Genomic DNA, 8,316 nt, shown 5'->3' with positions numbered 1-8,316 from the left:
ATGTAATGTTTACTAATAGAACAAATAATATTTACAATGTAAATAAATAATATTTACAAAGCAAACAATATTTACAATATAATGTTTACTAATAGAACAAATAATATTTACAATGTAAATAAATAATATTTACAAAAACAAACAATGTTTACAATATAATGTTTACTAATAGAACAAATAATATTTACAATTACAATTTATATAAGTGTGACGTTGTCCGAACGACAACGTTGGAATTAGTTGTAAGTTAGTCATAAGTTATTATAAATTATATCTAAATTCATAATTAGAGTAGATTAGCTCTTCGCGTTCCCCCACTCCAAACATTCCATAAGCGATGTTTTGAAACGCGCTGTACCTGAAACAACGTATAGTGACATATCACATTCATATAAATCATATATAATTTAAACGGAACATATAATACTAACCTTTATCGAGTCGACAAATAATCGATGCCTACGCCTATGGAATCGTTGGAATAACTAATACTTACGTTACGAATCGCTGAAACAAACAATAATGCATATTAGTTTGATTAAAATATTAATAATCATATTATATAATTTACATATAATAATCGGTACCTACGCCTATGAGTTGCTGAAACAAACGATAATCATATTAGTTCAATTAAATATTTAACAATCACATCATATGTTCAATATAAATAATTGATACGTACGCCTATGCGATCGTCAGAATAGATAATACTTACGCCTATGAAATCGCTGAAACAAAGAAGATATATAAATTCATTCGAATGTTTATTAGTACAATTATAAAATCGGAATAGAATTAGTGATACTTACGCCAATGAGATCTCCGGAAGAATACTTGCGCCTATGGGAACCTGAAACAAAGAATAATCGCATTAATTCAATAGAATAATTAAAACTAAGAATATTCATTGTTATAAACAATACTCACCTCTATGAACAATCATTAGAGTTAATAATACTTACCTTTATAAATTATACTTACCTACGAAAAGCACTAGAACACATACAAATAGTAATTAGAAACGATTAATAAATAATAATTATAATTACAATTACAAACAGTTACAATAAAAATAAATAATATTTACAACTCAAATAAATACTATCTACAATTCAAGCAAATAGTATTTACAATTGAAATAAATAATATTTACAACTGAAGTAAATATTATTCGCAACTCAAATAAATATTATTTAAACAAATAATATTTACAAGTTATACAAATACTATCTACAATCCAAATACATAATAACTACAATTCAGGTAAATATTATCTACAGTCACAAATAATATTTACAATGTAAATAAATAATATTTACAAAAACAAACAATATTTACAATATAATGTTTACTAATAGAACAAATAATATTTACAATGTAAATAAATAATATTTACAAAGCAAACAATATTTACAATATAATGTTTACTAATAGAACAAATAATATTTACAATGTAAATAAATAATATTTACAAAAACAAACAATGTTTACAATATAATGTTTACTAATAGAACAAATAATATTTACAATTACAATTTATATAAGTGTGACGTTGTCCGAACGACAACGTTGGAATTAGTTGTAAGTTAGTCATAAGTTATTATAAATTATATCTAAATTCATAATTAGAGTAGATTAGCTCTTCGCGTTCCCCCACTCCAAACATTCCATAAGCGATGTTTTGAAACGCGCTGTACCTGAAACAACGTATAGTGACATATCACATTCATATAAATCATATATAATTTAAACGGAACATATAATACTAACCTTTATCGAGTCGACAAATAATCGATGCCTACGCCTATGGAATCGTTGGAATAACTAATACTTACGTTACGAATCGCTGAAACAAACAATAATGCATATTAGTTTCATTAAAATATTAATAATCATATTATATAATTTACATATAATAATCGGTACCTACGCCTATGAGTTGCTGAAACAAACGATAATCATATGAGTTCAATTAAATATTTAACAATCACATCATATGTTCAATATAAATAATTGATACGTACGCCTATGCGATCGTCAGAATAGATAATACTTACGCCTATGAAACCGCTGAAACAAAGAAGATATATAAATTCATTTGAATGTTTATTAGTACAATTATAAAATCGAAATAGAATTATTGATACTTACGCCAATGAGATCTCCGGAAGAATACTTGCGCCTATGGGAACCTGAAACAAAGAATAATCGCATTAATTCAATAGAATAATTAAAACTAAGAATATTCATTGTTATAAACAATACTCACCTCTATGAACAATCATTAGAGTTAATAATACTTACCTTTATAAATTATACTTACCTACGAAAAGCACTAGAACACATACAAATAGTAATTAGAAACGATTAATAAATAATAATTATAATTACAATTACAAACAGTTACAATAAAAATAAATAATATTTACAACTCAAATAAATACTATCTACAATTCAAGCAAATAGTATTTACAATTGAAATAAATAATATTTACAACTGAAGTAAATATTATTCGCAACTCAAATAAATATTATTTAAACAAATAATATTTACAAGTTATACAAATACTATCTACAATCCAAATACATAATAACTACAATTCAGGTAAATATTATCTACAGTCACAAATAATATTTACAATGTAAATAAATAATATTTACAAAAACAAACAATATTTACAATATAATGTTTACTAATAGAACAAATAATATTTACAATGTAAATAAATAATATTTACAAAGCAAACAATATTTACAATATAATGTTTACTAATAGAACAAATAATATTTACAATGTAAATAAATAATATTTACAAAAACAAACAATGTTTACAATATAATGTTTACTAATAGAACAAATAATATTTACAATTACAATTTATATAAGTGTGACGTTGTCCGAACGACAACGTTGGAATTAGTTGTAAGTTAGTCATAAGTTATTATAAATTATATCTAAATTCATAATTAGAGTAGATTAGCTCTTCGCGTTCCCCCACTCCAAACATTCCATAAGCGATGTTTTGAAACGCGCTGTACCTGAAACAACGTATAGTGACATATCACATTCATATAAATCATATATAATTTAAACGGAACATATAATACTAACCTTTATCGAGTCGACAAATAATCGATGCCTACGCCTATGGAATCGTTGGAATAACTAATACTTACGTTACGAATCGCTGAAACAAACAATAATGCATATTAGTTTGATTAAAATATTAATAATCATATTATATAATTTACATATAATAATCGGTACCTACGCCTATGAGTTGCTGAAACAAACGATAATCATATTAGTTCAATTAAATATTTAACAATCACATCATATGTTCAATATAAATAATTGATACGTACGCCTATGCGACCGTCAGAATAGATAATACTTACGCCTATGAAATCGCTGAAACAAAGAAGATATATAAATTCATTCGAATGTTTATTAGTACAATTATAAAATCGGAATAGAATTAGTGATACTTACGCCAATGAGATCTCCGGAAGAATACTTGCGCCTATGGGAACCTGAAACAAAGAATAATCGCATTAATTCAATAGAATAATTAAAACTAAGAATATTCATTGTTATAAACAATACTCACCTCTATGAACAATCATTAGAGTTAATAATACTTACCTTTATAAATTATACTTACCTACGAAAAGCACTAGAACACATACAAATAGTAATTAGAAACGATTAATAAATAATAATTATAATTACAATTACAAACAGTTACAATAAAAATAAATAATATTTACAACTCAAATAAATACTATCTACAATTCAAGCAAATAGTATTTACAATTGAAATAAATAATATTTACAACTGAAGTAAATATTATTCGCAACTCAAATAAATATTATTTAAACAAATAATATTTACAAGTTATACAAATACTATCTACAATCCAAATACATAATAACTACAATTCAGGTAAATATTATCTACAGTCACAAATAATATTTACAATGTAAATAAATAATATTTACAAAAACAAACAATATTTACAATGTAATGTTTACTAATAGAACAAATAATATTTACAATGTAAATAAATAATATTTACAAAGCAAACAATATTTACAATATAATGTTTACTAATAGAACAAATAATATTTACAATGTAAATAAATAATATTTACAAAAACAAACAATGTTTACAATATAATGTTTACTAATAGAACAAATAATATTTACAATTACAATTTATATAAGTGTGACGTTGTCCGAACGACAACGTTGGAATTAGTTGTAAGTTAGTCATAAGTTATTATAAATTATATCTAAATTCATAATTAGAGTAGATTAGCTCTTCGCGTTCCCCCACTCCAAACATTCCATAAGCGATGTTTTGAAACGCGCTGTACCTGAAACAACGTATAGTGACATATCACATTCATATAAATCATATATAATTTAAACGGAACATATAATACTAACCTTTATCGAGTCGACAAATAATCGATGCCTACGCCTATGGAATCGTTGGAATAACTAATACTTACGTTACGAATCGCTGAAACAAACAATAATGCATATTAGTTTGATTAAAATATTAATAATCATATTATATAATTTACATATAATAATCGGTACCTACGCCTATGAGTTGCTGAAACAAACGATAATCATATTAGTTCAATTAAATATTTAACAATCACATCATATGTTCAATATAAATAATTGATACGTACGCCTATGCGATCGTCAGAATAGATAATACTTACGCCTATGAAACCGCTGAAACAAAGAAGATATATAAATTCATTTGAATGTTTATTAGTACAATTATAAAATTGAAATAGAATTATTGATACTTACGCCAATGAGATCTCCGGAAGAATACTTGCGCCTATGGGAACCTGAAACAAAGAATAATCGCATTAATTCAATAGAATAATTAAAACTAAGAATATTCATTGTTATAAACAATACTCACCTCTATGAACAATCATTAGAGTTAATAATACTTACCTTTATAAATTATACTTACCTACGAAAAGCACTAGAACACATACAAATAGTAATTAGAAACGATTAATAAATAATAATTATAATTACAATTACAAACAGTTACAATAAAAATAAATAATATTTACAACTCAAATAAATACTATCTACAATTCAAGCAAATAGTATTTACAATTGAAATAAATAATATTTACAACTGAAGTAAATATTATTCGCAACTCAAATAAATATTATTTAAACAAATAATATTTACAAGTTATACAAATACTATCTACAATCCAAATACATAATAACTACAATTCAGGTAAATATTATCTACAGTCACAAATAATATTTACAATGTAAATAAATAATATTTACAAAAACAAACAATATTTACAATATAATGTTTACTAATAGAACAAATAATATTTACAATGTAAATAAATAATATTTACAAAGCAAACAATATTTACAATATAATGTTTACTAATAGAACAAATAATATTTACAATGTAAATAAATAATATTTACAAAAACAAACAATGTTTACAATATAATGTTTACTAATAGAACAAATAATATTTACAATTACAATTTATATAAGTGTGACGTTGTCCGAACGACAACGTTGGAATTAGTTGTAAGTTAGTCATAAGTTATTATAAATTATATCTAAATTCATAATTAGAGTAGATTAGCTCTTCGCGTTCCCCCACTCCAAACATTCCATAAGCGATGTTTTGAAACGCGCTGTACCTGAAACAACGTATAGTGACATATCACATTCATATAAATCATATATAATTTAAACGGAACATATAATACTAACCTTTATCGAGTCGACAAATAATCGATGCCTACGCCTATGGAATCGTTGGAATAACTAATACTTACGTTACGAATCGCTGAAACAAACAATAATGCATATTAGTTTGATTAAAATATTAATAATCATATTATATAATTTACATATAATAATCGGTACCTACGCCTATGAGTTGCTGAAACAAACGATAATCATATTAGTTCAATTAAATATTTAACAATCACATCATATGTTCAATATAAATAATTGATACGTACGCCTATGCGATCGTCAGAATAGATAATACTTACGCCTATGAAACCGCTGAAACAAAGAAGATATATAAATTCATTTGAATGTTTATTAGTACAATTATAAAATCGAAATAGAATTATTGATACTTACGCCAATGAGATCTCCGGAAGAATACTTGCGCCTATGGGAACCTGAAACAAAGAATAATCGCATTAATTCAATAGAATAATTAAAACTAAGAATATTCATTGTTATAAACAATACTCACCTCTATGAACAATCATTAGAGTTAATAATACTTACCTTTATAAATTATACTTACCTACGAAAAGCACTAGAACACATACAAATAGTAATTAGAAACGATTAATAAATAATAATTATAATTACAATTACAAACAGTTACAATAAAAATAAATAATATTTACAACTCAAATAAATACTATCTACAATTCAAGCAAATAGTATTTACAATTGAAATAAATAATATTTACAACTGAAGTAAATATTATTCGCAACTCAAATAAATATTATTTAAACAAATAATATTTACAAGTTATACAAATACTATCTACAATCCAAATACATAATAACTACAATTCAGGTAAATATTATCTACAGTCACAAATAATATTTACAATGTAAATAAATAATATTTGCAAAAACAAACAATATTTACAATATAATGTTTACTAATAGAACAAATAATATTTACAATGTAAATAAATAATATTTACAAAGCAAACAATATTTACAATATAATGTTTACTAATAGAACAAATAATATTTACAATGTAAATAAATAATATTTACAAAAACAAACAATGTTTACAATATAATGTTTACTAATACAACAAATAATATTTACAATTACAATTTATATAAGTGTGACGTTGTCCGAACGACAACGTTGGAATTAGTTGTAAGTTAGTCATAAGTTATTATAAATTATATCTAAATTCATAATTAGAGTAGATTAGCTCTTCGCGTTCCCCCACTCCAAACATTCCATAAGCGATGTTTTGAAACGCGCTGTACCTGAAACAACGTATAGTGACATATCACATTCATATAAATCATATATAATTTAAACGGAACATATAATACTAACCTTTATCGAGTCGACAAATAATCGATGCCTACGCCTATGGAATCGTTGGAATAACTAATACTTACGTTACGAATCGCTGAAACAAACAATAATGCATATTAGTTTGATTAAAATATTAATAATCATATTATATAATTTACATATAATAATCGGTACCTACGCCTATGAGTTGCTGAAACAAACGATAATCATATTAGTTCAATTAAATATTTAACAATCACATCATATGTTCAATATAAATAATTGATACGTACGCCTATGCGATCGTCAGAATAGATAATACTTACGCCTATGAAACCGCTGAAACAAAGAAGATATATAAATTCATTTGAATGTTTATTAGTACAATTATAAAATTGAAATAGAATTATTGATACTTACGCCAATGAGATCTCCGGAAGAATACTTGCGCCTATGGGAACCTGAAACAAAGAATAATCGCATTAATTCAATAGAATAATTAAAACTAAGAATATTCATTGTTATAAACAATACTCACCTCTATGAACAATCATTAGAGTTAATAATACTTACCTTTATAAATTATACTTACCTACGAAAAGCACTAGAACACATACAAATAGTAATTAGAAACGATTAATAAATAATAATTATAATTACAATTACAAACAGTTACAATAAAAATAAATAATATTTACAACTCAAATAAATACTATCTACAATTCAAGCAAATAGTATTTACAATTGAAATAAATAATATTTACAACTGAAGTAAATATTATTCGCAACTCAAATAAATATTATTTAAACAAATAATATTTACAAGTTATACAAATACTATCTACAATCCAAATACATAATAACTACAATTCAGGTAAATATTATCTACAGTCACAAATAATATTTACAATGTAAATAAATAATATTTACAAAAACAAACAATATTTACAATATAATGTTTACTAATAGAACAAATAATATTTACAATGTAAATAAATAATATTTACAAAGCAAACAATATTTACAATATAATGTTTACTAATAGAACAAATAATATTTACAATGTAAATAAATAATATTTACAAAAACAAACAATGTTTACAATATAATGTTTACTAATAGAACAAATAATATTTACAATTACAATTTATATAAGTGTGACGTTGTCCGAACGACAACGTTGGAATTAGTTGTAAGTTAGTCATAAGTTATTA

This window comes from Halictus rubicundus, unplaced genomic scaffold, assembly GCF_050948215.1.
Source record: "Halictus rubicundus isolate RS-2024b unplaced genomic scaffold, iyHalRubi1_principal scaffold0938, whole genome shotgun sequence".
Lineage (NCBI taxonomy): Eukaryota > Metazoa > Arthropoda > Insecta > Hymenoptera > Halictidae > Halictus > Halictus rubicundus.
This window is presented reverse-complemented; position numbering follows the sequence as displayed.